Here is a 9,418-nt window from a genome sequence, read left to right on the forward strand (position 1 = left end):
TACTCCCATCATATTCTTACTATATATTCTATAAACCAGGATCAGGGGTGGAGAGCTTCTGCCTCCCCAGCGCTGGTTCATTGTTCATTCAGATGCTAATAAAGACCGGAATGAATGGCACGTCTTGTTGGAATCTTTATTTCTAACACTGTGCAAGCAAGTCACGTTGGTTATGTTGACGGAAGTTAGCCTATTTTCCATCATCCACAGGCTACATGGAGAGGATATTCTCCATGAGGAAAAACAAGTGGAGTGACTCAAGGGACAGATGCTCTGTCGAACTCATGAAAAGCGAGCTGCTTATCACCATGAACTTCAACACACTGTGTTAGGAATTGAACAAAACTGTATTTCATGACAAACAAATCTGTCACAGTCACTAGGTTCAGCGTCTGCACTACACTTCCCAGCATCCCTCATGTCTTCACACCTGCACTCACTCCACCATTACCGGCACCTGTCATCATCATCACCATTATCACCTGTGTTCAACTCATCTATTTTCATTGGTGTCTGTATTTAGTTCCTTTCTGTTCAGTTAGTTTTTGTCCGTTCTACTTTGTATTTACGTGTGTGTACCTTCTGCCTGATTTATGTGTTATAAGTAAACGCTTTGCAATTGTACCTTTGGACTCCTCGTTTTCCTCTGCCTACATGACAAAATCCTTCCAGCTGTGAGAAATGAGAAGTACTCATGGAAAAAATGAGTAGGTTCAGATAACAAAAGAAAGAAAAGTGCAATCTTATCTTTTTTTTTAGCACTTTAATCTGTTGAATTCTTGCACATTTGTTTTCACTGTTCATAAAATTATTTTTTCTACATTTACTGTAACTTTTCTACATAGGATATGTTTACATTTAATCAGTTATTGTGTTTATAAAAAAAGTTGGGCTTATCAAAGCCTATTACATGCACATTAACTTTAATAAACTCTGTTTAAAAAAAAACACTTAAAAATAAACATGCTCTTAAAGGAACAATCTCCTCCTCATAGTTTGTGTTGTCAGTTCTGTAGTGGTAGGCTACTGCTCAGGCAGTGGTTTGTGTGGAACAGGCGTGACATTGTAATATGACATTTTAATTCTTTTCAGAATTAAATGGTACGTAAATAGCTAAAGCACATTTTTTAGCTCAGTTAAAAAAACATACTTTTTATACACATACTTATCTTCTGACACTGAAATGGCATAAACGTGGTAAATTACAAATATTTTGAGTGTCTCTAATACTGTCCTTTATTTTCCTATAAAGAACAAAGATCGTCCCTTATTCTCCTTTGCTGAAGTTGGCAACCCTAATCTTATCTAGCACTTTATGACCGTTAAACTGAAGTGTCTCAGCTTCTGTCAACATAAAGCCCGCCTACTTTGATTTGATTGGTCATCTCAAATACATTGACATTGAAGAGCGGTGAAAGACCAATGACAGCTCAGATGAGAAGGTCGGTTATCTTGGTGCTGTGCAATATCATAATAATTCACAACATTCTCTTGGTCGGCGTTACGTCACAAATCATGTGACCTGCATAGCAACAAGCTGCCGCCGTGTTTGAAGGGTAAAACAAACCGAAGACACAGCCCGAGGCAAATCAAAAAGGTATCTATTCACAGAAGTTTTGCTGTGGATTATGTCAGTTATGGGTACTAACGGACTATTTTGTATTAATGATGCATGATATCTGTGTATGCGAATGTATGTCGGTGGTGAGAAGTGAATGTAATAAAACACTCATGTTAAGCGCTTTGTGACTAACGTTAGCTAACGTTACCGCTACATGTCTGATAAAGGCGCTAGCAGCTATATGAATACAGATCTTCTTCTTCTATTACAGAATGTCTTATCAATATATATAGACAGTCTCCTAGCGCCTGCATTGACCAGGTACCTGTGCTGTCGCTTGTAGGTTTAGCATTACAATTTTGTCCCTATTGGCATCCAGCTGAGGCCTGGAAGAACAACCCAAAAGCATGGCCCAGGCTCGAGTATCCAGACATATACAATTACCTCATCAAATCCCCTCGTATGAACACCATGTGTACATATCATGTGTCCTACACTTGCAATCATGTTTAAATACCCATCAAGCATTGATTACATTAACTATGTAATCGATTTTTTATTCATAAAAAAAAAACTGTTCATTCAAAAGCACTGTGTTACAAAGTGGCTGTAATGAGCTCAGTCTGTTAGTGGCACAGCTTGTACAATGTCAGTGAGGGACACAGTTTTTTCAAAAAAGCCAACAAAGGCTAACTGCATAAATGTATAGTTTTTAGGCATGATTCTCGGCGCTTGTTTATCTTCCGCTTTCGTGTTGCTTAATGGGGGGTGCTTGTTTGTTTTACCCTTCGCCGCGTTGCTATGCGCGCGCAGTGCATTATAGGAGTAAAAGTCCCGGATGTCCGACCGTGAGAATTTATTGTATACAGCTCGGAAAATACGGGCATGTCTGGTAAACATTAATCTATGCTCCGCCTTCAGAAACGAACATGTCGTGTCACTAACCCTGATTTAAACATTCACTATCCGGAAAGACTGCAATTGTCCAAAGAATAATTTTGATTTCACATTATACAAAACGACATCATAAAACTGGAAATAAACCTTTTTAGAAAAAAGCATTAGGCTATTCATTTCTACTAAAAATGTTCAATAACATGGTTTGTTTGAGTAATTCCCGGCTGGTTTTTGGTCGTTCTACTTTTGCAACAAGTTATAACTTATTTTATAACTTCATCATTATCACACTAACTCATGTGAAATCCGCTCATATTCCCCCAGATAACTGTAATGGTGTAAGTATTAAAGCTTACTTGCAGTAGTTCAGACGCTCTTGTCCTACAGGAACAGAATCCAGAAGTCTTTAAACACTTTCAGTTTGAGATCGCTGTTAGACTCACCTGTGCGATCCTGACTGATGTGTGTCACGTGGTATGATTCAGTCTTTAGCAGAAATCAGTTTAGTCTGTAGCAAAATATATTCTGCTTTTTTTAATCTAAAGACTTTTAATGTTTAACACTATTAACAGCGTTCTGGGTCAGGGGATCTCTGGATAATCCGTAAATCGTTTGTAATTATAAAACGAAAATACCGTTTTTCTGTTTTTTGTTTCAAAACGAAAAACCAAATAACCGTTTTTGGTGTAGGAATCAAAAAACGAAAAACCAATTAAAAACGGCCCGTTTTTCGTTTTTGGCGATCATTTTATCGTTATTCCTCTTTGAACAAAGAATGAAGAGAGTCTTTGAACTTCAGTCAATTTGTTTTTCGTTTATAAACCAAAAACGGAAGTCACGTGGTCTATTCCTTTTTTGGAAGCGAAAGTAACCGGTAACACTTTCAAAATAAAAGTAGGCTAACTATAGTTAGCGAGGTGATTGTAGACTAAAACTGAACTAATATAACGTTTTTTAGTACAACTAAAGTAGCACTGGGTATGAAAAAAAACACTTTAGTTAACTGAAATAAAAATGTAAACTAATAAAATAATAACTCTGGCTGTTAGGGAGAATTAAACATTTGTAAGACCATTGGTGACCTGCAACTTCAGATTAAGACAAGTGAACTCATTTTATATGTAGCTTAGGATAGCAGGTAGCCTATTTATTTACAAGTTTCTTATATATATATATATATATATATATTTTTTTTTTTTTTTTTTTTTTAATATAAGTTTCTATTATTTAATTCACATTTTAGTTTTGTAACATATTTATAGCCCTTCTTGCTATGTGGAAGCTCAACCAGCAGAGGTCACTCTACCCCCTTCTGTGCACCGACTCCTTCTGTGGGACAACAGGCAACAAGCGTTTGACCTTTTGACATGTGTTTATATCAAGAGAAGAGAAGGCAAACACAGCTACCAACAGAAGCTAATCACTGAGTTTGAAGGGTGTGCAGAACTTCACCTGCCTTCCAGCTCCTCTTTCTATGGCACTATAACTGCTAAACACTCTCAGCTTCCACCATCTATTGTTACTGTGTCAAAACAAAACTCTTCCAAAACAAATCTATAAAGTTGTATACTTTTTCTTTTTCTTTTGCATTTTTCTCCAGTGTAATATAGCCTACTTATTATGTTAGTTAAGTAGATTAAATATTTGTTATGCAGCTTGTAGTTCTCATTAGCTATGTAGACCTACTTGACAGCCTACCCATGACAAGATTTCACCGCACGTTACTGGATATCAGTGATGTGTTGCCGGGACGTGTAGTGTAACGAGGCTCCATTGTTTGCACCATATAACGGAAACCTTCATTTTCAACCACACTGAACGGGCACATGTCTTTACAAATGAAATGAACTACCGACTGGGTTATTTTGGTTGCACGAGTTGAAGTCGTTGGTAATTTGTGCGTTTGAACTTGAGCAAGGCTGAGTTCCCAGCCAACATTTCTATGTGGGGCCCATATGGGTTTGAAATGGGCTGAAAAATGGGCCCCATGTAGGATTGTCCGCGGGTTACATAATGGCCCCATGTTAATTGCCCAGATGAATTTCATTTATGATTGGACTTGGTACTAGGTGGGACCCAAGTGGGCAACATGCACAAGACCCATCTCGGTCCCAACTTTAACCCAGTTGACATTTGTATGTGGGGCCCATGTGGGTTTAAATTGGGCTGAAAATGGGCTCTTTATGGGATTGTCCGTGGGTTACATAATGGCCCCATGTTAATTGCCCAGATGAATTTCATGTAGGATTGCACTTGGTACTAGGCGGGACCCAAGTGGGCAACATGCACAAGACCCATCTTGGTCCCAGCTTTAACCCAGCTGCTAATATTTGTATGTGGGGCCCATGTGGGTTTGAAATGGGCTGAAAAATGGGCTCTGTATGGGATTGTCCACGGGTACCATAATGGCCCCATGCCAACTGCCCACATGGATTTCATATAGGATGACACTTATAAACAGGTGGGCCCCAACTGGGCTACATGCACAAGACCCATCTTGGTCCCAGCTTTAGTTTTTTTGTGGGTACTACAAGGTTACTACATGGGCTGAAATACGGGCTGTAAGTGGGTTTGTGCACGGGTTCCATGTTGGCCCCAGCAACTTACTCATTTATGTTTTATGCAGGATTTCACAGGGCTTTAGGTGGGGCCCAACTAGGAATCTCATGCATTTGGCCCAACTAGGGATCATCTGGGTTCCATCTAAATGAGTAGCAACACCACACAAACAAGTTTTAAAGCATTAGAGCACACAATTAGATTTAAATCTTTTCAAATTTCAATTTTATTGAAATTACTCATCATATTATGCTATATTCTGAAATTCCAGAGACAATATTTAAAGAAGCAGATTTATGTCAGATTAAAGAGTATCTCTTTAAAGTTATATACCTAATTGTTAAAATACATATTTTGAACCTGTATTTGACCCAGTCTTTACTGAAATCTTTGAACAGGAAATAAAAGGGGACAGTTAGAAGAAGCAGAAACTATACATTTATCAGTACAGCTTATACTGCAGACAGTCATTTGTGTTTCTTGCCAGTGGATCTGTGCAGTCTTCTTAAGAGCCTCTGCAAAACAAGAGGGTTTTTAGAGATTATGATTTTAGAGAAATCATGTTACTTACACGTCACAATACCTTATGAAAGAATAACAACTTTTACTCAGGATAAAAAACAAAAACAGCAAAAAACTTCAATTGTAATGGTTATGGTATTGGAATGTCACTGGAAGGGCATTTGGGAAATCAATAGAGAATTACTGTTTATTTATTCAGATTATTCTGATTTCATTTTGTATTAACAAAACCAGTTTATAAAGTATGAATATGCGTGTTTGAAAGCATCAATTCATTCAATGATCCAAGTTAACCATTAAAAAATTTATAAACAAAAAGAATAATAATACATTATTTGTCTCAAGACTTTTGTCATTTTAATATTAGGTAGTTTCTCACAATCAGTTTCTCAGTCCATGATAGAATGAATGGGGAGAAAAGATGATGCATAATAAAGTATTTTAATTATTTTGATTGCTAAAGATTTATGATTGCTTTTAAACGTAAAAATATAAAAATTTTATTCTTTGTGTCTTTGGAAAATAATTAAGGTGATCACATGTGTGGATGATTCTTAAATTTCCAGGACCTGAAATAGGTAAATTTAAGTCTGCTTTTTAAACAACGGAGGATGGTTAGTTTGTGACAACGGCAGGAAACTGCATATTCGTGCAGTGCGTGCACGGCAAAAGATTAAAATAGATTTTAAGCTTGTGACTTTTAAATGCACATTAATCCGATGACTTAGCATTCATATAAAAACTATGTTCAGATTCATCAATCAGAATGATTTCATTCTGATCAAAACAAAAAATGTCCATATAAAGTGGCTACTGACAGCACCAACGCAGATTTAAATGTTCACTGTGATCTTACTTGACAAAGGTTTAAGATAAATTGTTGTCATTTAGGAAAATATTGCGTGGGTATTTGAATCAAGATCAAAATCTTTCAACAATTGCAGCTCTAATTTCTGATAATATATGTGGCTCTGTATATTTCTGATATGTAGAGATAGAGAAACTTTAAAATTAAAATTAGCCCATGATTAATTCACCCTCAAGCCATCCTAAGTGTTTATGACTTTCTTCTTTCAGATGAATACAATCAGAGTTATATTAATAAACACCCTGACGCTTACAAGCTTTATAATGGCAGTGGATTGCAACCATCAGATTGAAGCTCAAAAAAGTGCATCCATCCATTATATAAGAACTCCACAGGCTCCGGGGGATTAATAAAGGCCTTCTGAAGCAAAGCCATGAGTTTGTGTAAGAAAAATATTCATATTTAAAACTTTATAAAGTAAAATAACTAGCTTCCGGCCAAACGAACATACGGATTCCACTTCAGGGTAAAGCGCAACTTATGCGCAACTAATGCGACGTACTGTTGATATTTACACTATTAATAAAGTGTACCTAAAGTATACTTGCAATAGTTTCACTTTAGTAATCAAATACACTTAATCTCAGCACTACTTCCAGATAACTAGAGTGCATTAAGTACAACATTTGTTGTTCTTATTGACTTTAAGTTTATAATTTAGAATACCAAAGTACAATTGCAACGTATTTATATTAAGTACATAAATATGTAAATGTCTTTGTAGTAAACTTGGCATAAAATAAATGTTTCAAATATATTTTAGTATTTTTTTCACTAGGGTTTTCTTGTGTTTGAATTTTAAACTAGCTGACAACATTGACATCAGAGGCTACAACATTACATATGTGCTAATACGCTAATCGCGATTAGCATCTTACTATAATCAAAGGTGTGCTTTGATGAAGCACACCTTTACTGTCAATGGTACACACACACACACATATACGCAGGTTGTAGTAAGATATGTCCGTTATAAAACTCTTGTGTGTACACAGAACATTTCTAGGAAATGAACTCCATTAACACAAAATGTGTTTATCTGTATTATATATTCTACCTTGAACTATATTAACACTCTCATCCACTTATTGTAATACCTAATGTTTAAAATGTTTTAATGTTTAAAAAGATAAACATTTTTTATCGTACCTGATATGCCAATATGTTTGCAGGACCTCACACATCCAGTCCGACCTTCCTCTGTGTTCACATCAGCTTCTGTTCTCCTCCGTTTACATTTCACAACGCAAATTAGTTCAACATAAGAATTTAACAGGCATAAGGATTAAGGAAAACCTGGGTAATCTTGCCGAGCAGTAGCACACACACACGTCGTCATCAACTCAAACTGACGACGTATTTTCAAAAATGACCAGTAAAAAGGCGCGCACAGTTGTCATTGGCCAGTTACGTAGATGACAGTCAGATTAACCAATCAACCAATATCGTCCCGGGTTACGTATGTAACCCTAGTTCCCCGAAGGGACGGACGCTGCGTGAAATCGCAGTGGGAACGCCCTCAGCGTGACGCGTCTGAAGCATGAATGAAATCAGTCAATGGAGAGAATGAGCGTACGGCGAGTGACGTCATCGACCAGGAAGCTATAAATATCCCCTGAGTACACAACACGCCAGCTTAAAAGTTACTGAAGCAGCGACCCAAGGGGATGCCGAGAGTATGGCAGGACACGCAGTGTCCGTCCCTTCGGGGAACTAGGGTTACATAGGTAACCCGGGACGTTCCCCTTCAGGGACTACCGCTGCGTGAAATCGCAGTGGGAACGCAATACCCACATCCCCATACGACCAAATCCCCGTCGTGTGTCATTAGGAGACACAAACCGACGAGAGAACCTGAGCCCCGGGAGTGGAGCTAAGATCGAGGGAATAAAATCTAACGAAAGTGTGCGGTGAGGACCAGCCTGCCGCATCACAAATGTCCTGAAGAGAAGCTCCTGAAAGAAGAGCTGTAGAAGCAGCCATACTCCGGGTGGAATGAGCCCTTACAGCCAAAGTGAAGGCTGATGGGCCGAACCATAAGCAAGTGGGATGGCCTCGACCACCCACTTGCTCATCCTTTTTCTAGATGCAGGACACTCTTTCTTAGGTGACCCAAACAGACGAACATTTGTTCCGATCTCCTCCACAGGGCAGCTCTGTGGACGTAAGCATCAAAACCCAAACTGGGCGCAGCAAATTAATTTTCTCCTGGTCTGACGTCAGAAAAGGCGGAGGACAGAAAACCTGCAGAACTATAGGTCTAACTGAAACAGTTGGAACCTTAGGAACATAACCTGGTCTCGGAAAGAGAAAGGCCTTAACCAACCAGGAGCAAATTCCAGGCACGAGGGAGCCACCGAAAGTGCTTGAATATCTCCAATTCTTTTTAGAGATGAGATAGCGAGAAGAAGGATAGTCTTTAGAGTAAGAAACTTTTCCGAAACTTCCTCGATGGGCTCGAAAGGAGCAAGGGAGAGACCTTCTAAGATGACGGCCAGATCCCAAGCTGGTACCCTTGTGCGAACTGCAGGCCTCAGCCTCAAGGTGACACGAAGGAAGCGAGACATAAGCGGGTGTTTCCCGAGGGAACCTCCACTTGAAGGGGTGTGGTAAGCAGCTAAGGCCGCCACATACACCTTCAGTGTGGAGTGGGATAACCCTGTGGAGAGACGGCCCTGCAGGAAATCCAGGACTGTACCAACCGGGCAGTTAACTGGGTCCTGCTGGCGCTCTCCACACCAAGAGGTGAAAAGTTTCCACCTCGCGGCATATAACTTCCTCGTGGAGGGAGCTCTGGATCGGAGGATGGTCTCAACGACCTCAGCCGAGAGACCAGAATCTATGAGCTGGGCCCCCTCAGAGGCCAAGCCCACAGCCTCCATAGCTCTAGACGGGGGTGAAGGATCGACCCACTCGCCTGAGAGAGCAGATCTCTCCTGATCGGTATCTCTAGGGGAGAGCCGTTGAGGAGAGACACTAGGTCCGCAAACCATACCCGGGCCGACCAGAAC

General features: G+C 39.3%; 1 protein-coding gene across 4 annotated transcripts in view; it reads right to left on the minus strand.

The window, feature by feature from the left end:
- LOC143724221 (protein NLRC3-like) overlaps positions 1-3,278 on the minus strand; it is a 43,617-nt gene extending 40,339 nt beyond the window's left edge. For 2 of the 4 annotated variants that reach the window (XM_077217194.1, XM_077217197.1), the window contains exon 1: positions 2,815-3,278. The gene's annotated coding sequence lies outside the window, so the exon portion shown is untranslated. The remainder of the gene's footprint in view (positions 1-2,814) is intronic. The other 2 variants (XM_077217195.1, XM_077217196.1) reach the window with 2 other exon arrangements.
- Between the last annotated feature and the right edge of the window lie 6,140 nt (positions 3,279-9,418).

Source organism: Siphateles boraxobius, unplaced genomic scaffold (assembly GCF_051911475.1).
Source record: "Siphateles boraxobius isolate OS27281-9 unplaced genomic scaffold, OSU_SipBor_1 70, whole genome shotgun sequence".
In the NCBI taxonomy this organism is placed as follows: Eukaryota; Metazoa; Chordata; class Actinopteri; order Cypriniformes; family Leuciscidae; genus Siphateles; species Siphateles boraxobius.